General features: G+C 34.8%; 1 long non-coding RNA gene across 1 annotated transcript; it reads right to left on the bottom strand.

Moving 5' to 3' along the window:
* Positions 1-3316: 3316 nt before the first annotated feature.
* On the bottom strand, positions 3317-3841 carry LOC121764895. The gene is made up of 3 exons (XR_006042651.1): positions 3812-3841; positions 3516-3659; positions 3317-3425 (listed from the first exon to the last, which is right to left on the bottom strand). It is a non-coding gene; the product is annotated as an uncharacterized LOC121764895 (long non-coding RNA).
* Positions 3842-13297: the final 9456 nt, after the last annotated feature.

Consider the following 13297-nt stretch of genomic DNA (forward strand, 5'->3'; position numbering starts at 1 on the left):
TGAAAATAGAGACTTTTTTTCATTTTGGTTTATCCCATAAAAATAGTCAACTTCTACTTTTGATAATTCTTTTTTTCTAATGATGAGGTGAGCCTCATTCTGCACTAGTATACTCTAATATTTTCCCCTTCTATTATTCTCATACTTTACCAATTATGCATTAAAACTTATGTCGTCCCAAAAGTTTTTATTTTTATTAGACGGAGGGAGTATAAAAATATATTTTGGATTACTTCGGATTTCAAAATATCTTATCTGATCTGATCCGATAGTAACATCTATTTTTAAAAAAAATCTAATCCGAACCGAATCGAAATCCGATGGAAATACAAAAAGATGTACAAATATCGAAGCAAATGCTTGAAAAATTTCATGAATATGACCTCCGTCTAGAGTAGATGTCACATATGGGGATATGGTACACAATTCTAGAAGATGTTATTTAGTGGGTTAAATAGAAATAAATGGTAGTTGAATGCATTAATGAAAATGGAAAAATAGGTATTGAAGACTTAGAAAATGTGGTTAACTATAATAATTGGTGAATATTTTTTCCAAAAAAAATGTTACATCTTTTATAAGAATAAAAAGGAAAATATGACCGGATGGAGTAGTATTGGTAACATCCCAGACTCAAATCATGGGTAGTTTATATATGTGTAAATAAAGTATCGTTGTGTAAGAGATATATTAAATGAGTATTATATATGATGATATTTAATAAATGGTAATTGTGGTTAAATATGGCTAGCATATATTTATATGTGATAAATTTTATATTAGTAATGGAATTCTTTGAATTTATTATGAATATATATATATATATATATATATATATATATAGGGTTTTAATCTATGCAAAACTAGATTTAAATACAGAAACGCAGAACAATATCATGCGTAGGGCATGTTTAGGTCATTGTTAGTTTATGTTTAGGTCATACTAACAAAACATGACCTAAAATGATCTTAACATGACATTAAACTCAAATATTATAATATGACCTAAAACTGCTTAATTATGACCTTCCGTGTTTTTGGTTAATTATTGACCATAAGATCATCTAATCCTAGGGCCAAGATTTGGGCTGCATTTCTGGATTTAAACACATACTTGTTTTGATCATCTCCCTATATATATATATATATATATATATATATATATATATATATATATATATATATATAGGGATGTGCTCAAATCCTTTTCACCTATTAAATCCAATCTCCTTTTTAATCTCCACCCTTCATTTAGCCGATCCAATGGACAACATAAGTTATTCTAATAATCTGATTGCATGCCCTTTTTACGTGTGAAGGGTAAAAAAGAAATTGTGTTTTGTAGTTAGTTATGGAATGTGGCGTGAATTACTCCCTCAACGCTTATTGATTTTCCTCAGCAAATCTTGTTCAGATTTAGTTTAATGCGTTCTCCACAATCCCTTCTTTAGCCGAGTTCACACTGATAATCGACGAATATTTCGAGTGTAGAATCTAAATCTCACGATTACGGTTCCTCCCCGGTATTTCGAGTGTCAATGGAAGAAGGTAATATTGCAATTTTTGGAGAAGTGTACTGAAATAATTCTGTCAATTGTTAGTATCTGGAAAAGATATGTCGATTATCAGTGTGAGTTGGTTGATTATCAGTGGTTTAATATGCGAAATGGTGCCATCCGTTTACTGTTTGGTGTAATATTGCAGATCCTTACAATTGTAATTGTTAATTCAGCCGCGCGACCCAATAGGTGAATTAATCATCGAATTCACGTTTCATGTTTGTGTGTTTGGGTATTGGTTTATTGAATCATTTTAGGCGTTTAGATGTTTTGTTGTTGCTACGGTTTATTCAAGCTTGTAGGTGTTGTTATTTCATGTGACATTGGCTTTCAATCATTCCCGTAGGGTTCCCGATTTCTGGGCCCAGGTTTGTGGTATAATATGCGATTCAAAACATTTACGTAGGTTTAACATTGAATGAGTAGTTATAAAAAATTATACTTGTAATGTATAATTTTGATTATGTAATGCACTGGTTGATGTTTTATAATGTGTAGTATATATCATATAATGCATCTATAGTGTAACATGTATAATGTTTCGTGTTAACATGTATAATGTTTCGTGTTTGTAACATGTCTGAGTTGCGTTAGAATTAACTAAACTCAGGAATTACAATTTTATTGACAGACATTCTGCCCATTAGCAATCTGCAATTTCATCTGGGCCCCAGTGCCGACACATGTACTTAACGTACCAAATAATGCTGTAATTTCGAACACATGATGAACTAAAATAGCATAATAATGCATATGATATGTACTTATATTCAGCACCGAGGACAGAAGGCCCAGTATGAAAAATGCATTATGCATTTAAAAGTCCCTCTAATGTAGATTTCAAGCCACATAATGCCCACAATATAATGATGTAATTTTTAACACATGATGAACTAAAATAACCTAATAATGCATATGATGCGTACTTATATTCAGCACCGAGGACATAGAAAAACATAATGCATTAAAAAGTACCTTTAATGTAAATATCAAACCAAATAATGCACACAATGTAATAAAGCATGTAAATGGCTATATAATGCATGAAAATGGCCACATAATGCATAGAATTGCAGTTAAATTCATAATGCATAATGAATGGCTAATACGTATAATTCAATAAGCTCACCTTAGTAATGTAATTTTTATCTAGCATAATGAATGGACTTTAATATTTAATGCAGAATGCATAATGCATAATGCATTTAATTGTCCATGTAATGCATGAAAATGGCTATGTAATGCAGGCCATGGCCATTTAATGATTAACGCAATGTGGGCATCTAAATAATGTATTTATCCTGAAGCATAATGTATTGTTCAAGATATAAAAACACAAAACAATGGCACATCCCTTTGTGTCCAAAAATCCATACTAATAGACATTCGAAGAACTGTACTTTACAAAATGCTTGTTAAGGATAAAATTCTAAAGTTTGGCTAAACGATTCCATTGCTTCTCCCACCAACAGTTCTATAATGCATACCACACATCACTCAATCAAGACCGTATAGGGCCACCCAATTCTCAAAGCTGAATTTTTTTGGCTTCTCTTTCCAAAGACGCGTCGCCTTCTTTTGGTTTTCACCACCTCTTGTGTTGTACATACATGTCAGGAGGGTTCTTGCATACTTGATGCGGAACATCTCCACGCTTTTAGTTCCACTCGCACTGAGGCCACATTCCCAGTCCTTTTCCCTTTCTCCAAAGTAGGTTTCCATGTGCCGCATCACATAGATCCATCCCTCATCAATGACGTTATTGTTCCTCCAAGGCATGGCTACCAAGTTTGTTCTGCACTGTCGGACCTGGGATGCCATCTTAGGGACTTTGCACCTCGTTAGTGCATCAGCAAAGAACTTTTTCTGGAACACAACACGAAATGTTAAGTTCTTTTTTATACTAGGAATTATTTCTACAATAAGGCAGCCCATTGTAGTAAGCTTATTACTTACCAAAAGAGATGGTGTCTTGCCGTACTTGGCTTCAAAGGAAGCGTGCGGTTCTGCCAAACTGTGTTCAATGATATTCATTTTCCCGTCTGGCAAATCAAAACATATGACATATTTCAACGCAGCACCCCATATCGGGAAAAAAATCTGCAGAACAACGAATTATTTTCATAAAAATGCATCAGACTGAAATCGCTTGATTCAATAGATAATGAACCAATAATGATACCGTGATGCTAACATTATGCCAAATAATGCACAGTTTGAGCCGAATAATGCTCAAAAGAAAACACACTTACCAGATCGTATTGGCCATGTTCCACTTCAGCCCGCTGCTTCAAAGCCTCTGTTGTCCAACCATTGATCGTTGGCCAAGAACGGATCACCCTTCTCCGGCAATAAATGACACGATCGACATATGCCCCCTGATTATGACATGGCCATTTAAGGAATAATGCAATAAGATTACCTTAGTAATGTACTCACTGTAAAGCATAATGAATGGACAGTACAATTTAATGCAGAATGCATTTAGAGATTTAAATGGCCATGTAATGCATGAAAATGTCTATATAATGCATGAAATGGCCATTTAAGGAATAATGCAATAAGATTACCTTAGTAATGTACTCACTGTAAAGCATAATGAATGGACCGTACAATTTAATGCAGAATGCATTTAGAGATTTAAATGGCCATGTAATGCATGAAAATGTCTATATAATGCATGAAATGGCCATTTAAGGAATAATGCAATAAGATTACCTTAGTAATGTACTCACTGTAAAGCATAATGAATGGACATTGCAATTAAATTCATAAAGCATTTAGAGATTTAAATGGCCATGTAATGCATGAAAATGTCTATATAATGCATGAAATGGCCATTTAAGGAATAATGCAATAAGTTTACCTTAGTAATGTACTCACTGTAAAGCATAATGAATGGACATTGCAATTAAATTCATAAAGCATAATGAATGGCTAATACGTATAATTCAATAACCTCACCTTAGTAATGTAATTCTTATCAAGCATAATGAATGGATTTTACTGTTTAATGCAGAATGCATAATGCATTTAAATGTCCATAAAATGCATGAAAATGGCTATATAATGCAGGACATGGCCAATTAATGCTTAATGCAATGTGTGCATCTAAATAATGTATTTATCCTGAAGCATAATGCAAAAAAAGGGGCATTTAATGTATATATTATTCACATACCACCAAAAAATAGATTGGACCGCTAAAGTTCACACTCTGACGGTTTGCCCAGGTAGGGAAAGTCGCCTCAAGCACAGACAGGACGTAACCACACCAGTTTAGGTTCTTTATATCGTCCACATCGTCTACGAAATTAAGAATCTTCGGTTTGCAATGGCCGTCAGCCGGGGTCTCTATCAACGCATTTTCCAACAAGAACATGAAGAGCTTCTTGAAGAAGTCGCCTCCATTAACCTCCTGCATCATCAGATGGGAAATGTCTTTCGGGGTCATTTTAAAACGCCCCTTCCCACACCGGGCAGCAACCAAGTCGTTGAAGGTGAAGTTGCTTTGATGTTCCATAGGCCGTGAGATAGGTGTTCGGCCACGAGGAAATCCTAACGTCAAATGGACGTCTTCCTCATCCAGATCTAAGGTTCCACCTCCTGACAATCCAATCTGGCATCGCGCTAGATTGAAGGCGCTTAACACCCAATAGGCCAGTTGGCCAGGAATCTCCCTGGCATCGAAGCACAGGATAGATTGAAATCCTAGTTCGGCAACAGATTCCTTTTGCGGCGGAGTAAAATTCTTCAGGCAGGACAAGAACTCTGTAGGTGTTCGACGACAGTACAAGTAGTCCTCCCTCCGGCCTTTGTTCTTCTTGTCTTCGCATTTATTTTGGGCAGAGCTGGTTGAAGCTTCCGTAATTCGTTCGCGGAATTTCCTGGCTATTCCAACCGGCAGAAGATCATCCACTGCATCTTCTATGTTGCGCCTCACCAGCTTTGTCCCTGTCGAGCATCACCAACTTGCATCATTAACCGTGCAATACATTGAATAACAATTTAAAAACAGAATCCAACATAATGCAATCAAATTATCACATAATGCATTCACATCAGCAAATAATGCAATCACCTATTGGAATAATTTAGTCACAACACAAGCATGCTGTAGCATACAAGATATGAATACATGTAACCACTTAACCATCCAATTAATGCAATGACATTATCAAATAATGAAGATATTATAACAAGTAATGAAAAAACACATTTACAACGGATACAACATAATGCAATTACATTTTCAAATAATGGATTCCCATCAGCAAATAATGCAATCACATAATGTAATAATTCACTCACAACACAAGCATCCTGTAGCATACAAGATATATATACATGTACCTATTAACCATCCAAATAATGCATTCACATAAACAAATAATGAAGCTATTATAACAAGTAATGCAAAAACAGATTTACGACAGGAACCAACAAAATGCAATCACATTTTCACATAATTCAATCACATCATCAAATAATGCAATCACATAGTGTAATAATTCACTTACAACACAAGCATGCTGCAGCATACAAGATATATATATACATGTACCAATTAACCATCCAAATAATGCATTGACATAATAAAATAATGAAGCTATTATAACAAGTAATGCAAAAACAGATTTAAAACAGGCACCAACATAAAGCAATCACATTTTCAAATAATTCAAACACATCAGCAAATAATGCACTCATATAGGTGAATAATGCAGTCATAACAAAAGCATGCTGCGACATACATGATATGTATATACATGTAACCACCTAACCAACCACAATAATGCACTCACATATTCAAATAATGTAGGCATATTTTACAAATAATGAAGAGATCCTATCTTGCAATGAACAAACACACTTTCAATTAATTAATCACAATCTAAGACCACAGCAACAACATTAACAATGTACTCATATAGGAAACAAAATGCACCCACATACTAAAACAATGCATAGGCCATGTGAATAAATGAATATACAAACATGCTTTCGTTATCTGCCAATTGAAATCACATATGCCCAAACTGCATTCACATGCTAAAATAATGTAATTATTTTGTCAAATAATGCAGATTTAATATCGAGTAATGCTGGAACAAGCCAACATTGACTGATTTTACAATCCAAACATCCAAGGCAATTACAGTTGAACGCGAAACACAAAAGCTCACCATCTTGCTGGGTTTGCTGCGAATTGCTTGGCCGTCCTCTTTTCGGCATTATAAGATCTGCGTCTGAATACAACCAAACAACAGGGATTTAGATTGTAATATCAAATCCGGTCGAATGGTGGTAATCGGGTTAATTGTGGTGTGGGTGTTGTGTTCCTATAGATTATTGGAGAAAGGGTTATTGAAACTCGAAAATGCCGAAGCAGTTGAATATCAATCGGAAAAACCCTACCTCTACTTAGAACGCGGCGGAGTAATGTTCGGAACCGACCACGAGAATACAAATCCACTGAAAAACCGGTGTAATCGTCGCCAAAAAAGTCCACGGCGGCTAGGGTTTTGCAAGTCCGATGGATTTTGAGATGGATAGTGGAGAGATTAGTGGAGTAAATGCGGTTTGTGAAGAATGAGGCGGCAGATTGTAATCAGCGGGTGTATCCCGCTAAATTCGCGACCCCTCGTGTTCTCCAAAATTTCATACTATACAATTACTAATTCACCCCCGTAATGAACGAAATAGTCTAAATAATGAACTTCGGGGTGCTTAATTACTACTCAAATCCTGGTCGTTCATCTCATTAATCCAATGACCCTAATCGAATTGGAACTTAAATCTAATGATACAAAAGGACATTAGCATGACCCTATATATATATATATATATATATATATATATATATATATATATATATATATATATATATATATATATATATAAATAGGGTTGTGATCAAATCCTTTTTACCTAGTAAATCCTATTTCCTTCTTAATATAGTCCGTCGATTTACCTTAATCCAGCGGATCACATTTTAAACTCAATCATTAAAATTTTATTAAGATTAACCGTGTAGAGGGCATAAATGGAAATAACAAATGGAGTTGGTTATGGTAAGTCCACGATTTTCTCACTTTTACGTTCCCTGCACTTTGGCAAAATTTCTTCTCTGATTTTCGCCCATTCAAGCAAAAATTCATCTCTAATTTTCGCCCAATCAAGTATCCATTTCTGCTGCCTTATTTTGGTTCGTCGAATATTCTGCGAGAAATTATAATTTCACACATTCCGTCGCAAACAGATCGTAATTGTGCTAGTTGGTTCGTTTAACAATGGAAGAATGTAAGTCACCAATTCCCCCCCATGTTTATTGATGTTGGTGTTTTACTTTTGTAATCGTATACCCGTCGCACTACCAGATGTCTGTAAATCATGAAATGTTGTGTTTGATGTTGGTGGTTATGTTACTGTTTTATCGAAATTTACTGATGGGCGGCGAATATTCTGAGGTGGCAATGGTGCATTCAGACCATTAGGTTTGCTAATTTAGTTGACATCTGCTTTCAATTTTGTATCCCAGGGAAGCCGATGGCAATTGTAGTAATTGACTACAGGCAATAGTAGGGTTTTATACTATTAGATTGAAACTCGTGATTTGTGTCCGTGAATTATACAGGGTGACGTAGTCGCTGTACAAAATTATACATGCAATGTATCATTATAACTATATAATGAAATCATTTTTGTGCGGTAATGTATCGAATATCTCTAATAATGCATCACTTACTTAACGTTACCAATTGTCATACTGTTTCGTTTTCACACGCAGTTAGGGTTGTGCCTGCCTGCTCTGATAAATTGAAGCCTGTTGTTGGTCAGAGGTTCCAAACATTAGAGTTTGCACTCGCGTTTTATGATGTGTATGCTAGGGCTGTTGGGTTTGACACGCGCAAACAAGGTGCGAGGAAGGTGGACGAAGTTACAACGTGGTATTACGTCGTATGCAATAGGGAGGGCCATAAGAAGTCCATCGACGATGACCAGTTGAATGCACGTTCCGGTTTCTCAATGAAGCGCCGACGCTTATCGAAGAGATGTGGGTGTAAAGCTAGTATTTCCTTCAAGTACTTCTCTGATAATGGAAATTCAGGTTATATGGTACAAGATTGTAACGAGGTACATAACCACGACATGGTTGAGTCCGACCACCAGCAGTTCATGTCTGTGAACCGTCATTTGGATGACGTTCACCAGAAATTCATACTTGATTGTTCAAAAGCGAACATTGGACCCACGTTGACATTTAAGGTTTTTTTTAACAATAAGAAAGTAATTTAGTTAATTTCTTCATTGTATTACAGCAAATAATGAACCAAAAGTATATAATAATGTGCAGGAATCATTGAATAATGCACCGATTGAAGAGAATAATGTTGAAAGGAAATTGAATTCATGCCCTTTGGGTTTAGCAATCTATGGGGCTAGGTTGTAGTACTCACTCACAAACGGAACCATCACAAAGGGAAGATAGTTTGAATCAATCCCCTTGGGTTTACCAACCCATGGGGCTAGGTTATAGCACCACCACAAGAATTCAATTTTATTTTTTAATGCGTTTAAGATTTGGTACAACAAATAATGTACCAATAGTATCTAATAATGTGCACGAATCAGTGAATAATGTACGGATTGAAGAGAATAATGTTGAAATGAAATTGAATTCATCATGCCCTTTGGATTTAGCAATCTATGGGGCTAGGTTGTAATACTCACTCACAAACGGAACCATCACAAAGGGAAGAGAGTTTGAATCATTCTCCTTGGGTTTAGCAACCCATTGGGCTCGGTTATAGCACCACCACAAGAATTCAATTTTATTTTTTAATGCGTTTAAGATTTGGTACAACAAATAATGTACCATTAGTATCTAATAATGCGCACGAATCAGTGAATAATGTACAGATTGGAGAGAATAATGTTGAAAGGAAATTGAATTCTTGCCCTTTGGGTTTAGCAATCCATGGGGCTAGGTTGTGGTACCCACTCACAAACGGAACCATCACAAAGGATAGAGAGTTTGAATTATTCCCCTTGGGTTTAGCAACCCATGGGCTAGGTTATAGCACCACAACATGAATTAAATTTCATTTTTTAAAACTACTCATACAAATCAGAACAAAAGCGTCTCATACACATATACATTATAGGACACAAATCGTCCATTACTGAGTAAATAAAATCCATTACACTGAAATATTTTCACATTATGATTTGTTACAGCAAATAATGTACCAACGGTATCTAATAATGTGCACGGATCATTGAATAATGCACAGATTGAAGAGAATAATGTTGCAAGGAAATTGAATTCATGCCCTTTGGGTTTAACAATCTATGGGGCTAGGTTGTAGTACCCACTCACAAACGGAACCATCACAAATGGGAGAGAGTTTAAATCATTCCCCTTGGGTTTATCAACCCATGGGGCTAGGTTATAGCACAACCACAAGAATTCAATTTTATTTTTTAATGCGTTTAAGATTTGGTACAACAAATAATGTACCAATAGTATCTAATAATGTGCACGAATCAGTGAATAATGTACAGATTGAAGAGAATAATGTTGAAAGGAAATTGAATTCATGCCCTTTGGGTTTAAGAATCTATGGGGCTAGGTTGTAGTACCCACTCACAAACGGAACCATCACAAAGGAAAGAGAGTTTGAATCATTCCCCTTTGGGTTTAGCAACCCATGTGGCTAGGTTATAGAACCACCACAAGAATTCAATTTTATTTTTTAATGTGTTTAAGATTTGGTACACCAAATAATGTACCAATAGTATCTAATAATGTGCACGAATCAGTGAATAATGTACAGATTGGAGAGAATAATGTTGAAAGGAAATTGAATTCTTGCCCTTTGGGTTTAGCAATCCATGGGGCTAGGTTGTGGTACCCACTCACAAACGGAACCATCACAAAGGACAGAGAGTTTGAATTATTCCCCCTGGGTTTAGCAACCCATGGGCTAGGTTATAGCACCACAACATGAATTAAATTTCATTTTTTAAAACTACTCATACAAATCAGAACAAAAGCGTCTCATACACATATACATTATAGGACACAAATCATCCATTACTGATTAAATAAAATCCATTACACTGAAATATTTTCACATTATGTTAATAAGATAAAACTACTCATAAAATCAGAACAAAAACGTCTCAGAAACATATCCATTACAGGACACATATCGTCCATTACTGGGTCAATAAAATACATTACACGGAAATATTTGTACATAATGTCTATTAGTTAAAACTACTCCCTAACATTGATGATATCTAAACCCTAGAGGTATGACTGGAACTCATGGACTTTGCCGACGTTTGTGTGACTTACTCCATAGTACACCCTAGCCCACGGGATTGCTAAACCCTTGTGGACTAAATTAAACTTGCTCCATACACCGCTTCGTCAATGTCCACCCTCGGCTGCTTCACTGCTGTCCAAAAATCAGTAATGTATTGCATGTCTATTATATAATGCACAATATTAACTGTATAATGTTCAAAAGGAAACAAATAATGCACCAATGAATATTACATTATCTTAACCACTGACGTTGTATAAAACCGATGCATATACAAAAACCATTATGTACACCACTCACTACAATAATGTACATATGGCAGGAAATAATGCACAACTTAAAATTAAACAACAAAAATATTTGTACACAATAATCTACTAATGACAGCAAATAATACACAAATGAATATTGCACACTATTCCCTACAATAATGTACAATTTTAATCAAATACTGCGCGAACTTGAATAAATCTAGCAAATGAACATTACCATTACAACCAAAAAATTTCCATTGTCCAGCAACAGATATAATGTACTCATTTAGGTGAATACTACAATGAAATATACTTATATTTAAAAGAATGTTCCAATTACTTCCTTTACTCTTTGACTATACAAAACAGATGTACACATAATTCATGCGTATAGGAAAATAATGCTTTACCATGTACACATAATGTACAGACTATATAGTGTAATTTACTAACACATATTCCAGTTAATGTTTGACAATTTAAAACAGAATCCAACATAATGCAATCACATTTTCAAATAATGCAATCACATAAGCAAATAATGCAATCACATAGTGAAATAATGCAATCATAACACAAGCATGATGCATCATACAAGATATATATATAACAACTTAACCATCCAAATAATGCAATCACATAATCAAATAATGCACTTATAACACAACCACGATGAATCATACAAGATATTTTCTTACCAAACAAACTGATTTTATTAATGAAAAATACACTTCTGGATCCACTATTATCAGTGACCACCACCAGCAGATATAGAATTCATCTAACGATGCATATAATGAATTTAGACAGACAGATAATGCATATGTATTAACAAATAATGCACTCCCACATATATTACCGGTACTTTTTTACAATTACAAACACCATTTAATTGATGCATAATACAGAATATTTTTATGCATAAAACAATCAAATGATGTGCAGATCCAAAAGCGTAATGATTCACTACTACAGCATATTTTGTGACACTAATGTCCACTTACATACAAACAATGGAAACATCAAGCATATTAATGCACACAAACATTAAAATAATGTACAAAATCGACTAACTCATGTAGGATCAAAATTAAAATATGTGAAGTAGAAAAACAGAGCAACTAATCGAACAGAAACTCACCCTTATTCTGTGTTTGTTGTGAGTTGGTAGGTCTACCTCTTTTAGTCATTATTAAATCTGCGAGTAACAGCAAACAATCAAAAAACTACAAGATTTCAACAATAAATAGTCTAGGATTTGATGGTAATCGGTTGAATCTTGGTGTGGGCGATTTTTTTCAGCCGGCGCTTGTTAAAAATCGATTAAAACAAACGATTGTTGAAAATCGATAAAAAAAACCGACCAAACCCTACCTGCTGTTGTAATGCACTGAGATTCAAGGGAACCAGCGGTGAATCTCCGAGATATCGTCGCGATTTTGAGTGGGCGGCGGCTAGGGTTTTTACCAGATTTGGAAAATGAGAAGACTCTTGTTGAGAGAGAATCTGGAGCGGGATTGTGATTAAATGCGTGTGAGGAAAGTGGTGAAAGATCCAGCTAAATTTTCGCCCAATTCATTTTCAGCCACAAATTGACTAAATCACCCCCATGATGCACCAAATTAGTCAAATAATGAAGCGCGGGCTGATAAATATGCTATTAATCTGGAACGTCCATCCTCCTGATCCAACGACCGAGATTGCGAAGACACTTAAATTTAAGGGGTGAAAAGGAGTTTAACACTACCCTATATATATATATATATATATACGTATATCACATGCATGCAAGTAGATATGTAGTGTGTATATGTATATGTTGCGTTAACTATTAAGTTTAATTCAAATAAATAAATAGTACATGCAAAATAGAATTTTAAAGTGTGTGCGCCTGAAATATTAATATAGAAATGAAATAATGATAGGTGTCACAATAGTAGGTGTATGTGTGTCCAATTTTCTTAATCATCGCTTTTCTAATTTAAAAGAAAAAGAAAAACATGTAAGGTCGGCTATTATATTTTAATACATATTAGATAGATCACATCTAGTAAGTCGGCTTATACAGATAAATATATTTACATGATGTATTAAAAAGAAGAGAGGAGGAAGGAAAAGAAAAAAAAAGGAAGAGGAGGTCAAAAGA

The sequence above is a fragment of the Salvia splendens genome, chromosome 14, assembly GCF_004379255.2.
Source record: "Salvia splendens isolate huo1 chromosome 14, SspV2, whole genome shotgun sequence".
In the NCBI taxonomy this organism is placed as follows: domain Eukaryota; kingdom Viridiplantae; phylum Streptophyta; class Magnoliopsida; order Lamiales; family Lamiaceae; genus Salvia; species Salvia splendens.